Here is a 21528-nt window from a genome sequence, read left to right as displayed (position 1 = left end):
CGGTCATTACGATCCACCAAACCAGAATTCCTTGATCGCCAAGGCTTTTGCACACGAGCACTTTCCTTCTCTCGTTTCTTCCAACTTCTTCGAGTTCTCGCACCACTTGAGCATAGCTCACTATAGGCCGGACCGTGAGGTAAGCTTTAATGGCAGACGCAGTCCTTTGAAGAACTTCTTTGCTTTGGCGAGGTCTTCCTTCAAAGAATCTGGAGCAAAGAAATGAAGCTCCTCGAACTTCCGTTGGTACTCCAACACGTACAGAGTTCCTTGAGTCGTAATCATAAACTCAGCTTCCTTCGCATCCTTCACCGCCTCGGGAAAATAATTCATACAAAAAGCCTCTTTGAATAACTCCCAAGTTACAACTCCCGCATGCAAACCTTCCAAAACAGACGAGTGGAGATCCACCATGCACAGCTTCTTGTTGCAACTTCTGCTCAAAGAAACAAAATCTTCCGAGCTTCCGAGCATTGCAGATGTCGGAAAGCCTTCTCCAACTCACGAAGCCACTTGTTAGGAAACAAGGGGTCCTTGGTAACTCCAAAGAAAGTGGGTACTTGCATCTTCGTAAAACTCTCCATCAAAGAGATGAGGAGTTCCAGCTAAACCTCCCGCATTCAGACATGGCATGAGGATTCACATTAGCACCAGCCCGGGTCTCATTATGCAGAGTCATGAAACCCACCAACATCCGGTTGAACCGAGCCGCTTGTCGCCGCATCATATTGCCCATAATATTGGCAATATCTCCGAAACTTCCAACATTCGGGGCACCAGGGATCTCATGAGTACCCCGATCAACATTTGGTATCTCACCACCTCCATGAGGTACTTCACCACCTCCCCGAGGTACTTCACCACCTCCATGACCACCGGATTCACCACGCCCACTTCTCGGAGTAACCATTCTGCAAAACCGAGAACATCAAAATACCGAATTTCAAGATTCAACATAAACCACAAGTCCAAATGATTTGAAAACTTAAATCATGCTCAAATATATCCATATAGTCATCAAACAATATTCCATAAGGCAAAAATCACATTTTCCAAAAATTCAACAGCAAATGAGGTCACCGTGACCATTGGTCGAGTGATTGGTCGAGTGACCCACGACCAATGAGTCGACCAATGCATGTAATGCAAAATTCGCATTATAAGCCTCATTTCCACATTCCAACCTCATTCTAACTTCTTCCAAAGGTGAGAGAGCCTAGGAAAATCTCCAAGAGTTCCCAAAGTGTTCTTGAGGTGATTTAGTGCTTCAACAACAACACCACAACACACCATCTTCACAAACAAGGTAAACCTCTTAATCTTCCTTCCATTTTCATCTTCCATGCTTGCATTTCAATAAAACCATGCTTTACTTGTATCCAATGCTAGAAATCATGCTTAGGAATGCTTAGAAACATATTCCTTAGGTTTTAAACACAATGCCATGCATAGACAACAAGTTTTAACACATTGGTGCTCATCTCGCAAAGTTTTATACCGAAATCGATATCTTTAGAAAAATTTCGCTTTCTCTCAAACCGCTTGGAATTTTCACACGAGATCAAATGCTACATGCTCAAGATGACATTGTAGATAGGTCCATACAATTTGATTTAACCAATTTCAACTTTTCAAAAATCCAATTTGACCTAAATTGCAAAATCCCAAATTTCCTTCTTGCTGAATTTTTCGCTTTAATCCAAGTTTTCGATCGATTTTCATCAAACAAACTTCATAGACATGAAATTCCAAGTATTGCGCACATGCTAGTATGTTCAAATCAAATTTCCCCCAAATTTGAAATTTTCCGAAAAATTACGAAAATACCCTTTGGCTCAAATCTTAAATAGCACTAATTGGAATTGTCTCTGTCTCTTTCACGATACACTATGCAAAGGGGAGGCGAGACAGGTAGAGGTCGTGGTCGCATCGTAGGTGCCTTAGGGGCAGAGGTCGTCCTTTCGAGCCTAGACAGAGGTTAGGAGACCAGACATGTTTGACACACCTCAGCCGAGTTCCCGTACGAGGCCTACTTCAGCTACCGCAATATCGAGATGGGACGTCTACTTCACTTACGCCAGCTCGAGCCTTTAGGATTCGGCAGAGGTTCGACACTTGCGGGACTCATCTCTTCACCGAGGATCTACCGGTATACCCAACTAGTGAGGTTGTTCTTCAAAGAACCTAACTTACACAGAGAGGCTCGAGGCCAAGGACATCCACTTAGACTTGTCCTCGGAGCAGGGTCTTCCAGACTCAGATTCGCTTCTCTACCCGGACACCGCTGAGATCTTGCAGGTTCCTTACTATCCACAGCAGGGTGTGGATACCCAGAGCAGATCCGGACACCATCCGATGCCGTACGAGCCTGAGATATGCCTACGCTATGGGATAGCCGTCGATGCTTCACACCGTGGACTAGCGGACGGATGAGGTTCCAGGTTATCGGTCGCATAGTGGCCAAACATCATGCCGAAAGCCGGACATCACCATCGGGTCACGTGATGGAGGCCTTAGTCATCTACCGCATCTACATGGGCTTCGAGATCGATCTCTCCTACATCATTCAGCAGTCATGCTGGACTTAGTTCTCGCCTAGCATGCGAACCTTTCTATGGGAGGCTACCGACTTTGATCTTCGGCATTTCGGGGTGAGTTTCGAGGATACACCAAGGACACTAGATCACAGGGATACCCTATTGGGACTCGGACCATTCGCGATGAGACTACAGCGCCGAGAGATCTCCGTCCGAGGGAGGAGATGTGAATGAGGATGAGGAGGGATCGAGATGGAGGAGAGGATATCGGTCCCGATAGTGATGATAAGATGATGCAGATATGAGGCTGAGCCGTGCATCACGAGTTTCCTTCATCACACTTCAGGTAGGTGGCCCTTCACAGCCCGAGACTTCAGATCTTGGAGCACAGATGAGATCGATGACTCCATGCTAGAGAGGATGGAGGTCGACAGAGCAGATGTACGAGAGATGGAGTCACGACAGATAGGATAGAGCATCAGTGACTCAGCTAGCGAGGAGTTCAGAGCATACAGAGATCGAGCATCACCTAGATAGACCGTACCTTAGATTTCCATTTATGCATTTCAGATGTAATCGTTGTAAAACCCTTGAAATTAATGAAGTTCATTTTGTTCCTCTTTAATTATTGTATGTTATGCAACTTTCTTTTCCTTGCATTAGTGACATTTGTTCAAGTATAATTATGGTATGTTATTCAATCTTCATTATACCTCAAAGGTCAAGTTTCTAATTCAGTGTTCTATTATTCACTTCTAAGAGTAGAAGAGTCATTTCAGATCAATGACTCAGAATGTTCAGTTGTTGTCTTTTGTAGTTAGGATCTCCTCAACCTTAGGCTCGATACCAACTGTCACGCCCTCCCACCCCCTATCCCATACCCGAGAGTGTGATCCACACCCAAGATCGATCGAGTGATCAACCTCCCACATAAACAATAACATAATCATGAACAATCATAATAAAAGTGCGAAGATAAATTATAGATCCAATAAAGAAAGAATGAATCATAAATGAATCGAATAATAGATATAATCGAGTATCAAACGATAAGTAAAGTGAGGCAAAATCCACTTTACATCCAATGAAAAGTAGCTCTAAAGAATAAACTAGACAAAATCTAATCCCGAGCGTACATTGGGTAACTAAATTGTTCTCCACTTTATAGACAACATCCTTGTAAGTGTAAATCTCATAAATGGCACAAGGACGCTTCCACTCAATGGTCGGACTAAGCATCGACGGAGCATAACCACTCGTGGATCTTCGAGTAATTGTGGTAACCGCAATCACCTTCCCGGAGATATGCCTCTTCGCCTTCCTTCTTCATAGGACCGCATAGTACTCGGACTCAGGATAGTCTAACAACATTGTACAATAAAGGAATGAGTTTCAAAGAAACTCGTAAGGCGTTAAAAATCCATAATAACATAAATGGCAGGATTCCAACAAACATAAATGCAATATGATATGAGACAAACAATGAATGAATGAATCTAACTCTATGTATGCTGGTCTCTATTGGCGACATGCTTTAAGTCATAGCACCGACTTCTTTAGGAAAGTCCACTCACATCCTCAACCATTTAAGATATCTTGGATTCTCTCACGGATCATTTCACCGGTCTTGAGCAGCCGATTGGTAATGGGTCCTTCATCCTCAGACAAACCTGGGGTTAAGTCAACACACTCTCTCACAACCATTTGGTATAGTACTCGCATGTCGGGTAAAACCTAGCCAAATGCAAGTCTTCTACTTAGTTACATCAAGTCAGATCCAGATACTTCCATTCCTCGTCCCCGACGATCCTTTCCAAGTATCCTTCACACTAGAGTCAGCGTATCCTATGGCACCGACCAACTCGGACTACGGACTCATCAACCCTATTGGTTATCCACATATGGTAAACGGGAAGCTCTCACGTCCTCTCACGGGTTGGTTACCGGTCTTAAGCGCCCGTGAGCCCAAGTCTAACCATATGCAACCCTACCAATAAATGGCCCCCACAATGTGATTCCCCGTCCTCTCACGGGTTGGTTACCGGTCTTGAGCGCCCATGAATCCCCATTGCTACCACGGGTCGTTCGGTCTCAATACCCCTCCGATTAGGGTCTGACATAACAGGACATCCTAGCCAAACACTACTAGACAAATCCTAGATATGTCATCCAACAGTTTAGGAAGGTGTCCAGAGGGCATCTCCGGAAACATCCCATAATATTCCCGTAGTAGTCCAAGGACAGAAGTGTCAAAAGGACACCTCTCCTTTCCAAACCATACTTAAGCATACACATGCATCAAATCATATCATCACATATATGGTAACTTCATATATGGAAAGAAATCAATAATTACAATCACTTGTATAACATTGGTAAGTAAATCATACATGAATCAATTTAATATGAATAGGTAATGCTACTGTAATCAAAGTTATGCAACAGTAGTATATCATTGTAAGAATCTAATTTAGGAATCATATTTATGATATTCAAGTATAGAAACTAGATTCATGCTATCTATGTAATTAAGGAAATAACCATCCTTACCTTTTATAACTCGCAAAGGAATTCTAAGAAATCAAGTAAGATCTTGGCAAACTTGAGAAGAAGGTCCTAAACAAGTATATACAACATATTAGGAAAGATCCCTAACAGAAAAGATACCAAAACATCCAACATAGACCAATTCTGGAGTTGCTGTACTCATTGGTCGAGTGGATTGGTCGAGTGGTCCAGTCGACCAATCAGTCGACCAATGCAGATAGCCTAAAAAACACAGTTTTAAGATATGAAATCCGAATTTGGTGGTTCAAAAGGGTACTAATCAAGGGGTAGACTACATCAGTAGTATTCTAACATATAGGGGACCTCAAAACACTAATCAAATCAAGATATCAAGATCCAAATTAGGAAACAAAAAGTTACCATAATTAAATCAATCATGGATCTTGATGAATTTGAAATAGAAAACAAAGACAAGAACAATAGGAGGATGGATCATTGCTTTCGGTAATGGTATCATGAAAACATACATAGATCTTCATGGAATAAGGCTTAGAAGCATAAATCTAAATAAGGAAATAAAACCTACCATATATGTAGCTACCATGCATCATGAAGAACACATAGTATGGTAGAAGAGAACAACTAGAAATCTATAGATTATGGATCATGGAAAGAAAACACAGTAATTAACTACTAACATGATCAACAAAGAAGATCCAAAGAGATCGGAATTCAGATTAGAAGTTTAATCAAAGATTAGATCATGGTTTGATCATGATTCCTTCAAAAGCTTGCAATGATCATGGTTAAGATCATTGTTCTAGCCTCAAATCCTTAGGATGATCATGAGAACATGTTCGAGATGTTTGCAACAGAGAATGCAGCATCTCTTCTCCTGTCTCAACTCAAAAAGGAAAGAAAAACAAAGATGGAGGAGAAGAAGAGAGAGTAGACATACCTTTTGATGCAAAAAGAAGAGTTTCGACGAAGATCCGTCAAGAAAACACCAAGGATGCAAGAGAGATGACTTGCGAGAGGTCTTTGGTTCGTTCCGGAGGGTTTGGAGGCAGCAAATACGAAGTGGACTCGAGATTGGACTTAAATAGAGCAAGAACAACCTAATTGCCAAAGACACGACTCATTGGTCGAGTGGATTGGTCGACTGGCCCGATCGACCAATCGGTCGACCAATGCTTGACAACAAGACCAAAACAGGGAATTGAAGGTCCAGATCAAATCCAATCCTAAAGGGGTTTGCACACAAGTCAAGTGACTTACCTAATAGGTAGAAATGCCTTCAAACCAAGATAGAGAGCACTCCAAGTCCATCAACTAATCGGATATTCATCAGGATTCAGTTTCCATAAATAGAACCTCATCATCAACTTTCATGGATTCAAAGCCAGACACCAAGTCCTCTACTGGGATGGCCCAAAGCTGACTTCTTACTTTACTTCGGGTCATCGGACCTACAAATAACAAGGTTTCCGGGTCAAGGTTAGGGCTGGGTTTTACACCACTCCTGGTGAGGCTTTCCAACCCAATCATGAACATTCTTCTTCGGCCTCTGCTTGTTCTCAAGGGCCTTTTGTTCTTTTGTAGAGGCTTTATTATCCCCCTAGCGTTCGTCTAGGATCTCCGTCACCTATGCCTGCTTCTGACATCTTTGCACCAGTTCAGCATAAGTGGTAGGCATGTCTTGAAGTAATAACTCCGAAAGTCGTCGGTTAGTGAGTCAAGTGAACAAAGCAGTTTTAGCCACTTGTTCATCTAGATTCTCGATCTCCATTGTAACCTTGTTGAATCTTTTCAGGTATTCCCGAATCGATTCACTTTTCCCTTGTCTGATTGTGAACAAGGTCTCCTCTGTCTTTTTGATCTGGATTCCGCTTTGGAATCGTCCTATGAATTTACGCAAAAATCGTCCTATGAATTTACCAATTCTTCAAAATCCATGATCCTTCCCGAAGGGAGGTTTGAAGACCATTTTTGTGCTGCTCCAATTAAGGATGAACCGAAAACTCTACAAAGGATTTCATCGGAATTACCTGCAACAGCCATAGTCTGCTGATAGTAACTGATATGAGAGGTGGGATCTCCCAAACCATTGAACGTGGAAAAGGTTGGCAAACGGAAATTGTGAGGAAACTGATATCCGGCTATGGGCCCGGCAAACGGAGTTTTTTGAATAACCAAATAAATATCATCGGTTATTCTCCCTCTTGCCAATTGTTCAAGTTTTTGATTGATATTGGCCAATTCTTGACCAATATGAGCTAACCGATCTTTGAAGACACGATCATTCTCCCGAGCTGTACGCCTGATAGTTGGTGAGTGAGTTCGTACTCCTGCACCTAACCTTGTATTTGAATCGGTTGTACTTCCTTGCGGTCCTTCGAACCGATCGTCTCTCCTAGGGAGTTCTCCATTTCTCCTAGGTTCTCTTTCTTGCCACCGGTCGCCTTCCCGGAAATTCTGACTGACATTCTGGTCATCAATCAGTCTTTGCTCCCTTTGTAATGCGTGCCTTCCGGCATCACGGTGATCAGGTGCTTGCGGTGCCACCACTTGTCTAGTCAGCGTACGGAGCGTCTGACTCACCTCCAATAACTGGAGTTTCAGTTGATCTAGTTGATGCTGGAGTGGATCTGGAGGGATATCTGGATTATTTGCTCCTACAATTTGAATGCTAGCATCTCACTAGGCCGCTGCTTTTGCCACCGCTACTGATGATCTAGTCACCATGGCTTTCTGAAGCATTTCTCATAGACGACGCCAAATGATGCGTCCAAAATCTGCTCAGCCCTTAGATCTCTTGTGGATGACCTGCAAAAACGAATGTCAGATGTGGCCCGACCACTGGGATCGGGAATCCACCTCCGAAGGCTAAGTCAGTTGATGAACTTAATCACAAACAGCTCTGCTTGAGCACAGAGCTAAGGAATGAATAACGAGAATACGATTCAGATTGTATGTGTCCTTCTACCTTGTGAATAGGTGATGTCTTATATAGAGTGTACCTTCGAATCTCCTTCATTGAATGTATTTGAGCCTTCTTCGGATAGTCGTTAGATCTTAATGGATAGATCCGTTGAGTGATAGCTCTCTACTAGGTTGGACTAGTAGATGACTCCTTTGATAATACGATCGCTATATGGTAGTTATCCATATAATAGCGACAAGCAACAGACGCAAATGCTGTTACCCGTCTTTTTGATGATTAGTCCATTCCGATCGTAATGGATTAGGGCATGCTTGTGACTGAGTTAGTTTTCTTCCTCAGCAAGCTATCTCCTGGACCCGGCTCGCTCGGAAGTGAGTCGATTCCTTTAGTCCGGACCGGGGTCGAGGATCAAACCAAGGTTGAACTAGGTTCGGTTATATTTTCTCCATATCAGATCCAATGGGTTCAATTTGGATGGCCCACAATCGTCTTCTTCCTTCACTTCGGGTCTTCGGATCTACACATGGATATTTGGATTAGGTTTTTGTGGGATTACACAAAATGTGTTCAACCAATTTCCTACTTTTTATTGAAATCTCCAAATAGTCCCAAGCAAAGTAATCTTTATTTGCTTTAAAGATGGTTACAAGTTTTTCTTTGAATCTCTTGGATCGAAAACCACTATCAGAGGGTCTTGGAATTTGATCATTCTATCTTCCATCTCAAGGGGAGCCATGGCCATTTCCTTTATTTGCATCTTGCCATATAGCGTCTCTTGGTCTACGCAAACTTGAACCATCTTCTCATATGTAAGCTTTCTCTCCAAATGAGAGACTGAGAGTCATCTGAATATGCTCTCAACAACTTCACTTGTTGTTTGGTCACGGTTCCTAGTTAGGCAAATCCTCCTCAATCTCGTCAACTATTGATGGTCTGGCCGATGAAGTAGTCACACCTTAAGCCAATATTGTGGCTGCTATAGACATCATTGCTTGTCAACCTAAGTGGTCGAATTCCAAGAAACGATTGGGTGCTACCTCACTGTTATATAAGTAAGCATCCACATTGTGTGCATTGACCAAGAAGGGCCTACTATCTAGCTATGCTTCATCTACTCCACCTTTTTTGTTCCACAGGATGAGTAGTTGGTGGAGTATTGATGCAATGCAATGATTTGTGTGGATTCAACCTCTTCCCAAAAAAGATTGTAAGTCACACTAGCACGCATGATGAAAAATGTAGTTATGCTTGTCTTGTCTCACACCATAACATCTACAAGCATACCCACTACTTCTCTATCCAAGTCTAGTTAACATTTTTGCTGGTAGACTATTGATTGTTGCTTGGTCATCAATCAGTACTCTAGCAGTTTGTCATCCATTCAACTTTGCCTTGACACACAATAGGCATAAGTGTTAAGTCATCTTAATGGATTAGGAAAATTGTATTTTTGAAACATTGATTGTTGCCATAGATGCTCCTTTTTTTTCCTTCCAAAACCTTGTCATGTTCTAGTAATATTCAAAATTTTCTCTTTACTTTAGATGTAGTTTGGAACCCATGGAAGCCAATTGTGGATTTGAGTTGATTCTGTTTGTACTTGGAGATTGGTTGATTGCCTGGTCACCCTCGGTGACCAACCCGAGAGACCAATCCCCCTAGTTGACTACCCTGGTTGCCCCAGGCAACCCATTTGACCAACCACTCCCCGCAGTGTTGGGTTTTGTTTTTCTCTTTGGTATAGGACTTCTAAGGTTGTTTCTAACCTTGAACCAACATGTAATTAGGACTTTTTAAGAAGTGTGAGCATACGTTTTGATTGTCTTTGAAGAGTAGCAAATCAATCAGAAGGTGAGGCGTTCACTTGTATATAATCATTGTTACATTCTAAATTGATAGAAAACTTACATATTGATATACATGTTGCTATCTATGACTTAGGCATGATGATAATGCTCTGAAAGTATAGAATACAAGGTAATTTGATTATGATATTTGTGTTTTGATTAATCTTGAGGTACTTTGGACTTGAATTGAAATTGAAAATTATGAATAATGTAAAGTACTTTTAATTCCTTTTGTGGGAGGTTGTCGTTTGGTGTGACTTTGAATTGAGGAATACTTGCTTGGTATTCCTAGCTTGGGATATCAGGGGCTATGGGATGGGACATTGTCCTCTGATGCTCCCAACACTTTTCACAATTGATGTCTTTCATGACTAGGAGACCTAGAAGAACATGGTTAGGCACCCCATCATATCACGCCCTATTGGTGGGAGTATAGATGCCGAGTGACTCGTGGCAGAGTGTCACATCCACCCAGCCGGTACCCTATCTGGCATACCCGAGAATGTGATCCATAGTCCAAGGATCAAGAATCGAGGGACCATGCCTCCCACATACGCGATAACACAATCATGAACAATAATAATCAAGGTAAAAGCAACTAATAATAGATATCATGAATAAGATAAGATTCAATAAATCAAAGTGCGGAAAATAGATAATGTCAATATGTAAGTGTGATCATAAATATGAGAGAATAAGTGAAAATCACTCTTCGAAGCAACGGAAATGAAGTATAATCAAGTTAGTTACAATCCCATGTTTCAAAAGATAATTCAAAGGAAGTTAATTACATAACCAATTGTTCCATAATAAACTAGGGAAATGGGGCACTAGACTAGGGTTTCTTCTATCCTAATGATCGTCTCCTCATAGGTGTGGATGAAGAAAGCCCAGCTCTGCCGCTCCCGCACTATCGTGGGGCTAACCCTGGTACGAAGAGTAATCCTCTTCGGCACCAAAACTCTGATCTTCACTGAAGCTACCACCCAGAGGGTAGTATGCGGGATCAAAGTCCGTCTCGAAGAAGGCGCCACCAGAATCTTCGGTACCTGTAGGATAATCTAAAAACATTGTACAAAAGGAATGAGTTCGAAGAACTCAGCAAGGTAGTTATTCCATAATTTAAAACCATACATATACAAAACATAACATAATGCAATGTGATATGAAACATATGATGCAAGTATGGTTCTAACTCTATGAATGCCGGTCTCTAAGGTAGACATGCTTTAAGTCATAGCACCATACTTCTTTGGGATGTCAGTCACTCTCCCTCAACCGATTCCGTATCTTGGGAATGTCGTGGTAATTGGGTAAAGTCCTCTCAAACTATGGTAGGGGAATCGGTCACCGCTCTCTCACATCACCGTTTGGTATAAGTACTAGCACATGTCACAGTAAAGCCTAGCCCAATGCAAGTCATCTACTCGATCATATCAAGTTAGATCCAGATACGTCCATTCCTCACCCTTGGCGATCCTTTCCGGTATCCTTCACACTAGAGTCAGCATAATCCCAGATTACGAACTCATCAACCCTATTGGTCATCCACAAATAGTAAATGGGAAGCTCTCACATCCTCTCACAGATTGGTTACCGGTCTTGAGCACTCGTGAGCCCAAGTCTAGCTATTTGCAACCCTACCAATAAATGGCCCCTTTCGGGTATCCGTAGCATGGTTTATGTCCCCTACCGGATTGGTTACCGGCCTAGAGCGCCCATCAAACCATACACTACCACGGGTCGTTCGGTCTCAATACCCTTCCGATTCGGGTCTGACACGACAAGGACAATCCTAGCCATACAACTAGACAATCCTATGTATGTCATCCAATAACCTGGGAAAGTGTCGATAGGCACCTTCGGAGAACATCCCATACTATTCCCTCCGATGCCCAAGGACAGAAGTGTCAATAGGACACTCCCCAATCCCAAGTTATACGTAGGCAATCACATATTCAAGTTCATCATTTCTCATGAATTCAATACATCTTCATGATAAAAGTTAAATCATAATATTGAAATGATTCATCATAGACACAAGTAATCAAGAATAATAAATTAATATGACAAGAGTATATGAATCGCAATACTACTGTCCTAAAACATGTATAATAGTCTTATAATAATTAAAAATAATCAAGAGACTATGTTCTGTAAGTATAAGCACAAATCATAAGTTTATGGCCTATGTGTTTATGGAGATAACCATCCTTACCTTAGGTTGAGTTGATGATGAATTGAGAATTACCAAGAAATGGTCCAAAAGAAATGTTAAAACCCTAAACAAACATCAATAATAAGTTAGAGAAGAAATCGGGAAGATCGGATGTTAAACGGGTCAAAACTGGCTAAGGTTGCTATCAGCAACAACTTTGGTTGATGGTCTTTGGTCGATGGCATCGACCAAGGAGGATCAACCAAAAATTCTTCGTGACAGAATAGTGGATTTTGGGGGTTTTGATCCGAAATTGGTTTTCCGGGGTTCAGATCAATCCGAAACTTGGAGGAATGCTTAATAACAGTATGAGGACACTAAAAATCAACAAATTAACATAATCCAATGGTCTAAATAGAAAGCCCCAAATTTAGCTATCAAGTTCAAGAGACAAGCATCATAGTATGAATTGGAATTGATTGCATTGGCATTGAAAAGGCATGCATTAGCTAGGGGAACTTATAGAAATTTGATTAGAATCATATGCTAGTGATAAACATGTACATAGCATACCATACAACTCAGTTTTGTACAAAATGGCATGATGTTAAGAGGAAAATCAAAGAATACATATGCTAGGCTTGAGATGGGGGCATAGCATCAATAGATAGCTAAAAGGATCATAGGTTAAGCAAGGGTGGACACTTGGAGTGATGGTTGCAAGGTTATAGCACCATCTCCAAGGTCTCAACAACAAAAGAGGGAAAGAAAAGAATATAAAAAGGTAGAATAGAGAGTGGAATGATGAATCATACCTTGTAGTTGTAGATGGAGACAAGAAACAATGATTAACAATGAATTTTGGTGGAGTATCCTTCACATATGCCTAGGAGTTGCTTTAGGAAGCTCCCCCCACTTTCTCAGGAGTGAAAATGATTGCAATAGATCTCAGAACACGAGGCTAGTATAAATAGATTAGGGAATATTCCAAAGAATCATTAACTTGGCTGATTGGGAAACTTTGGTCGATGGCATCAACCAAAGAGGATCGACCAAAATATTTCTCAGCAGAAAAACAAGTATAGTTCAGCAACTTCAGGCAGGGATTTGGAGGGCTATACAAGGTCAAATTGAATGGGGTTTTCTTCTAGGATTCAATCAAGAAGTCTAGTTTCGGGAAATACCTTCGGATTGTGCACAGGAGGTCATTAGGTACTTCAACTAAATCATTCATCTCCGATGCGCAGACTTTCATTAAACACCGACAATGTACTCAAGCAAGGGGTATCAATGTCAATGTCCATGGGCTCGGTCTCCGACTCATAATTATCAATCAAAAGGGTCCATAAGTCTCTTCTACCATCGCTTCGGGTCTTCGGACCTAAATACAATAGTGGATCCGGGTTAGGGTCTGGGTTAGAATAGGGCTGGATATTACACAGAGTGTGGGGTGGTGGGTGCTCAAGACCAATAACCAATGTCAAATCCTCCCAGCCGGTACCCTAACTGGCATACCCGAGAGTGTGATCCATAGCCCCGAAGATCAAGTATCGAGGAAATCATCCTCCCACATATACAATAACATAACCATAAACAGGAAATAATCAAGGTTTAATATTATAAACAAAAGGTTTAACTCAAGAAATGAATAAATAGTATAATCAGAGTGCGGAAAATGATACCAGATATCCGAAGATATCAAAAGAAGTAAAGTGAGGCAGAAACTCACTCCACAAACATAGCGGAACGCAGTATGAAAGTCAAAAAGGAAATAACAACTGAAACAAATGTACTAAGAAATAAACTAGGAACAAGAGTCTTCTAGTCTATAGATAACGTCTTCATAAGTGTGGACTTCATCAACCCAATGAATCCTTTCTAACTCTATGCTATTTTCAAAAGTAGTACGCAGCTTGATCCGCCGGGGGATCATCAGAGTAATCTTGATCGTCGCCAATACCTTGCGTGTAATACGCTTCATCGGCTTGCGCTTCACTGTACTGCTTGTCATAATAATTTGTACCTACAGGATAATCTAATAGGAAAATATACAAAAAGAAAAGAGTTTCGAAGAAAATCAGTAAGGCAAGTTAATCCATAACATCATAGATAACATGTGACAAAACATAACATGATGCAATGCAATATGAAACAGATAAAGTATGAATGCATCTAAACTCTATGTATGTTGGTCTCTATGGTAGACATGCTTTAAGTCATAGCACCGTACTTCTTTGGGTAGGTCAGTCACTCCCCCTCAACCATCCTGGCATCTTGGGTCTGCCGGGTAATTGGGTAAAGTCCTCATCAAACCATGGTAGGGGATTTGGTCAACACACTCTCTCACAACCATTTGGCATAAGTACGGGCGCATGTAAGGGAAAAGCCTAGCCCAATGCAAGTCATCTAGTCAGTTATATCATCTCAGTTCCAGATACGTCCATTCCTCGTCCCTGATGATCCTTTCCGGTATCCTTCGCACTAGAGTTAGCGTATCCTATGGCATCGACCAACTCGGAATACGGACTCATCAACCCTATCGGTTATCCACATATGGTAAACGGGAAGCTCTCATGTCCTCTCACGGGTTGGTTACCGGTCTTGAGCGCCCATGAGCCCAAGTCTAGCCATATGTAACCCTCCAATAAATGGCCCCCACAATATGATTCCCGTCCTCTCAAGGGTTGGTTACCGGTGTTGAGCGCCCGTGAATCACATTGCTACCACGGGTCGTTCGGTCTCAATACCCTTCCGATTCGGGTCTGATATAACAAGGGTATATCCTAGCCAAACACTGCTAGACATCCCTAGGTATACAACCAATGATTCGGGAAAGTGTCAATAGGCATCTTTGGAGAACATCCCATACTATTCCCTCCGATGTCCAAAGATAGAAGTGTCAAAAGGACACTCCCCAATCCCAAACCAAACTTAAGCAAACACATTCTCAGATCAGTCATGACATATACAACCAACAATTCATCATATACAAGAGAATGTAAAAGCAAAATCAGATTAGGTAATAATAAGTAATTCATATAACATGAATAATGAAAAAGATAATATAAACAAGTGCTACTATTCTCACAGTAAGAGATCAGAATTAAATTACAATAACAGTAAGTAATCTCATAGTTTCATAAGGTAGAAACCAGAGAACAAGCAATCTATGTAGTTAAGGAAATAATTGTCCTTACCTTGATTATCGAAGAAGATGATCCAAAGATCAAAGTGAGCAACTCCAAACTTAGCAAATAAACTCCTAATAACCATAGATACAACATTAGGAAAGATGCCTAAAAGATCAGAGAGCAAACGAATCAAATCGGGCGAAAAACGAAGCTACTGACTCCTTTGGTCGAGTGCTTGGTAGACTGGCCCAGTCGACCAAGCAAGTCGACCAAGCAAGTCGATCGGAATTGTCTGTTGCTTTGGCCATAACTTCCTCGTTTGAAGTCGGATTGATCCGAAATTCGAAGGGGAACTTCCTAGGATGTATTAGAATCATATGGGAAGATAAAATCATCAAGTCATGGTAAAAATATGGGTTCTTGATTTAACCCAAGAAATTAGGGTTACAACCTTTATGGCTCCCCAGGAAAGGTTATGATCACATAATGAAAGGGAATTAATGATTTGCCAATTATAACAAGAAAATCATAGAAATTATAGTTTAGGTTACTAGAAATATTACCCATGAGGTTTCCCTCGCATGGGAGGTCACCAAAGTTTTCCAGAAATCAAGCAAGGGTTAGGGTTTCCAGAAAAATATATGGCCAGGGTTAAGATCATGATGATGATCATAGATCTCAAAGAAACGAAGGAGATCACGAAGGGATGGTTGCAAGGATGCAACATCTACTTCCTGATCTCAATCAAGAACAAGATCAAAGAAAAGAAATTCGCAATGTTGAAGCGATTACTAACCTTGAATTGTAAGAACAGCGATGAGAGGCTTCAGATCTGCAGAGGAGTGTTCGAAATCACCAGAGAGAGTTTCGGAGAGGTGTTCTCACGTTCACAAAGTGTTTAGGAGGCAGCCGTAACAAAGAAATACGTAGTAGGGTTTAATAAAGTTAAAAACCCTAAAATTACAAATTCTCGGATTTCACACTCCTTTGGTCGAGTGCTTGGTCGAGTGGCCCACTCGACCAAGGAGTCGACCAAGGCGACAACAGTAAGGAATAAACAGGGATTTGGAGGATCAAATGGGCTTTAAACCTTATGGGCTTTTGCATACACATCAAGTGACATGTCAAGTGTAAGGAAATACCTCCAAACCAAGTCAGATAATACTCCAAGTCCTTCAACTAATCTCATCTTCAGACAGCTGCAGCTTCCTTTCCAAGTCTACACAGACATCCAAGTATGGAACTCCATCAACAACATCCATGGGTTCAGAGTCAAACACCATGTCTTCTACTGAGATGGCCCATGGTTGGCTTCTTCCTTTACTCCGAGTCTTCGGACCTAAAAACAATCGGGTTACGGGGTCAAGGTCAGGGTTAGGTTAGGGTTGGGTTTCACAACCAACCTATGAGACTACACAACCACATTGTGGGGGCCATTCATTGGTAGGGTTGCATATAAGGCTTGGGCTTATGGGCACTCTAGATCGCTAACCAACCTGTGATAGGACATGAGAGCTTCCCCCGGTACCCTACTTGGCATACCTTGGTGTGTGATCCACAGGCCCGGAGATCAAGTATCGAGGAACCAACCTCCCACATATACAATAACATAATCATGAACAAGATAAAATTAATATAATATCATGTGAACAATGAGATCAAGATAAGAATAAGAGAGACAATATAATCAGAGTGCGGAATTTAAATGATACTAGTATATGAAAAATCACAAGTAAAGAGTGTGGAGAAATCACTCCCCAAATCGCAGCGGAAAAGTAGTTCAAATATAATTAAAGGTTACAATCCAGTTCTCAAAAGAAGGGAAGGAAGGGGTAAACATCTAAAGCTAATGTCTCTTCGATCTTATACAGTATATCCTCATAAACATAAACAAATGAAAAAAGACATGGCCGACTCCACTCCAGGGTGGGACTAATCTTGGTATGCAGCATAATCCATCGAGGGATCTTTAGAGTAATCTTCGTGATCACAAGCACCTTGATGGTAGTATGCTTCATCAACAGACGTCTCGTAGTATGGGCCATCATGTTCTTTTGTTCCTGCAGGATAGTCTAACAAGGGATTTGCACAAAAAGGAGTGAGTTCAAAAGAACTTAGCAAGGCAATTATTTCATAATAACATAAACAACATGATACAAAACATAGCATGATGCAATATGATATGAAACAGATAATGCATGTATGAATCTAACTCTATGTATGCTGGTCTCTATAGGCAGACATGCTTTAAGTCATAGCACCATACTTCTTTGGGAAAAGTCCAATCACTCAGCATCAGTTGGTAATGGGTCCTGCATCCCTCTCGGACAATCCATGGCTGGGGTTTAGGTCACCGCTCTCTCACATCAACGTTTGGTATAAGTATTGGTGCATGTCAAGGTAAAGCCTAGGCCAATGCAAGTCATCTACTCAGTCGTATCAAGTTAGATCCAGATACTTCTCCTATGGAACCAACCAACTTGGTTCAGTATCCTTCACACTAGAGTCAGCATATCCTATGGCTATAACCAACTCGGACTATGGACTCATCAACCCTATTGGTCATCCACAAATAATAGACGGAAAGCTCTCACATCCTCTCACGAATATAACTCACACGTCACGAGCACCCATGAGCCCAAGTCTACTATTTGCAACCCTACCATTAAATGGCCTCTCACGAGTATCCACAATGTGATCTATGACCTCTCATGGATATAACACACCGGTCTCGAGTGCCCACAAATCCACATTGCTACCACAATTCGTTCGGTCTCAATACCTTTCCAAATTGGGTCTGATACAACAAGGACATCCTAACCAAACACTGCTAAACAAGCCCTATGTATGACATCCAATAATCCGGGAAAGCATCAAAGGGCACCATCAAAAATATCCCATTCTATTCCCACTGATGTCCAAGGATAGAAATGTCAAAAGGACATTCCCCAATCCCAAATCATACTTAATCAACCACATTCCTGATTCAATCATATCATACTCAAATGATATTTCATCATATAGAAAGATATATATAATAACATGATCAATTGCACATGTAATTAACATAATGAATATTCATGATCACAAAAGAATACATAAGTATGACATTATTGTACTTGAGGTACTTATAGCGGTCATACAATGTTAAGAAAATAATGAAAGTAAATCTAACAAGTTCCCAAATTAGAAACAAGATTTGCACAATCTACGTAATTATGGTAACAACCGTCCTTACCTTAACTCGAATCAAAGATGGTCCGGATATCAAGGAGAATGCTCCCAAGGTTAGTACTTGAACCCTAGACAATCATAGGTGCAATATCAAAAGAAAAATCAAGCAAATCGGAGGTCAAATGGATCAAAACAGCTGAATATATCAAAGCTGTATTCAGCTGGTTGAGTGCTTGGTTGACTGACCTAGTCGACCAGGCAGTCGACCAAATGAATAGTAACGGGGCTGAACATGGATTTTTTATCCGAAACCTAGCTTTCGGGACTTGGATCACTTCAAAATTTTGAAAGGAATGTTAGGAACAATATACTAAGACTATCTAATAAAGATTAGACATATAACAAGGATCAAATCAAGATTCCCCAATTTGAAACCCTAACTTCTAACTTGGTAAAATCATGTTCTTCAATGAAATCAATTGCAATGCAAAGGGAAATTAGGGATTCAATTAATAGAATGATAGCAATAGATTAGAGACAATTCTAACATGTAATCAGACTAGTATCCTAGAGAAATCAGTTTAGGAGATGAAATCATGTTGTTATGAAGAAAATCATAGGAATGCAAGGTTAAGAATCATGTATAAGGAACATAGCATTGATAGAATAGAAATGGGGGTTTATAATATTGCAAGGAAAGAATAGAAGAGGTGGTTGCATGGTTGCAACACCTTCTTCATAGTCCCAACAACAAGAACAAGATGAGATAAGAGTAGATTAGAGAGAGAATGAGAGATTACATACCTTGTAGAAGAAATTAGAGAAGAGAAACTAAGAATCTTGTAGGAGTTCTTCACCAATACCAAGGAGAGGCCTAAGAGGAGTCTTCCCACGTTCTCAGGAGGTTCTAGCAATAGAAAAGGGTTATAACTACAAAGTCCACTTAAGTAGAGCATAAAATAACCTAAAACTCAGGTTTTCTTGTATTTAATAATCAGCTGGTTGACTGCTTGGTCGACTGGCTCAGTCAACCAGGCAGTCGACCAAGCTATGACAGCAACTTAGAATAGGGAAATGGAGGGCCAGATCAACTCAAAATCAAAGGGTCTTCTTCCTACATCTCAAATGACTAGTCTAGGTCAGAGAATTACCTTCGAATCATGATCGTAAGTGCATTAGGTCCATCAACTAAACTCCCCTTCTTCAAGGTGCAGTTTTTTATCAAACACTGACAATGCTTCCAAGTATGGAGCACCATCATCAATATCTATGGGTTCGGAGTCAAACACCATGTCTTCTACTGAGAGGGCCCAAAGTAGGCTTCTTCCTCCACTTCGGGTCTTTGGACCTACAAACATCAAGGTTTATGGGTCAAGGTTAGGGTTAGGCTAGGGCTGGATTTCACACACTATATGTGGATGACCAATAGGCTTAAGAGGAGTTGTTATCCAAGTTGGTTGGAGTCATAGGATATGTTGACTCTAGATAGGGGAAGTGTCACATCCCCCCAGCCGGTACCCTAACTGGCGTACCCGGGAGTGTGATCCACAGCCCCGAAGATCAAGTATCGAGGAAGTCATCCTCCCACATATACAATAACATAATCATAAACAGAAAATAATCAAAGTTTAAATATTATAAACAAAAGGTTTAAAAAAAAAAAAAAAAAAAAAAAAAAAAAAAAAAAAAAAAAAAAAAAAAAAAAAAAAAAAAAAAAAAAAAAAAAAAAGAAGGGGGGACCCCACCCACAAAAAAAAAAAAAAAAAAAAAAGAAAAAAAAAAAAGAAAATAAAAAAAAAACCAAATGTACTAAGAAATAAATGATGAACACATTTATGTGTGAAATCTTAAGGCATAAAGCATGCATTTTATACACTTAGAATGGAGTTACCTTGGGTTTTATGTTGTTTTTGCAGATTTTAGGACTTTTCAAGATTTAAGCAAATATTTAGAGTTTTGGGCTTGAATCATGCTATTTTACTCGTCAAGAAGTCCATTCAAATTCTCAAATGCGAAAATGGGCCTGATCTGGAGCATGATGGGCTAGAGATGTGTGATTACGGGCCAACTCCGAAATATTGAAGAGATAAAGAAGGCAAATTTGATCTACGGCTGAGATTTTAAATCAAATCTACAGAGATATTATTGAGAGAGTCCAGATGGAAAAGAGTCATTGCATACCTCAATATCTTATTTTCTATTTAGGATTTGATTAAAGAAAGAAAAAGAGGAAAAAGAATTATATTCAGATAAGGATGAAGCAAAAATCCCGTTTTTGAATGCCTCAGTCCAGTTTCGATCAAACCCTTCATCGAATGGTCATCCGATGTCCGATCGTGCTGATTTTTGGAGGAGAGCTTCACGACTACTTAAACCTCAAATCCAACGGTGGGATTATGCATCTGATCTCTCTAAGTCGGCGCGATTAGTACGTCAAAACCCTAATTGGATGAGTCAATAGAAACCCTAAGTTTTATTCAAATTCAGCCGTGCTTCATATCTCATGTAAACTCTATAAAAGGAGAGCCTACTCCATCAAAGGAGAACGTGTCTTAGAGCTTAGTAGAAGCATTCTTTCTTCTCTCTTTAGTTTATTAAGGTTTTCTCTAGTTTTCTTTGCTTGCAGTTGTGAGATTTTAAATTTCTAGATTCAATGTTTAGATTTAATTTTTATGTAATGCAATTCAAGTTCAAGTTTCAAGTTCAAGTTTCAAGTTTTTAGATTCGTTTTCTCTCTGGTCTAGCAATTGCAGATTTAGATCATTCTAGATCTAGATCTGGTTGTTAGGGTTGGTTGAGATTCGAATCATTTGTTCAATTCGCAAGTAAGTAATTTTTCTTTATTAATCTTCTCTCCTCCCTCCATTCCCGCTTCTATCTACCCCTCCATATTCTTAATTTAGGATTTACTTTCAGCATTATTTATTGTTCTGCCTATTCATTCATAATCTCGGACCACATAACCGGAGCAAGCCTACAGCCTCGCGTGCCTCTCGCTTCGGTGACGGGTGGTGTTGCATCTGCATTTTCCTGTCTTTTATTTATGCATTGATTGTGTTTAATTTATTGTTCGTTTCAATTCGATTGCATTAGACGTATAGATTAGGATCGTTTAGTTTAATTAATTAGTTAACAAAAATTGAATCATTCCACTCTCGCATTACTATTAAGAAGTTCAAATTCTAAGTGGCATATCTCCCTGAGATCGACCCGTTAGCTACACGATACC

The sequence above is a fragment of the Hakea prostrata genome, chromosome 5 (genome assembly GCF_041222555.1).
Source record: "Hakea prostrata isolate BN-2017 chromosome 5, UWA_Hpros_2, whole genome shotgun sequence".
NCBI classification, from domain to species: Eukaryota; Viridiplantae; Streptophyta; class Magnoliopsida; order Proteales; family Proteaceae; genus Hakea; species Hakea prostrata.
The sequence above is the reverse complement of the archived record's forward strand: the minus strand, read 5'-3'. Positions refer to the sequence as shown.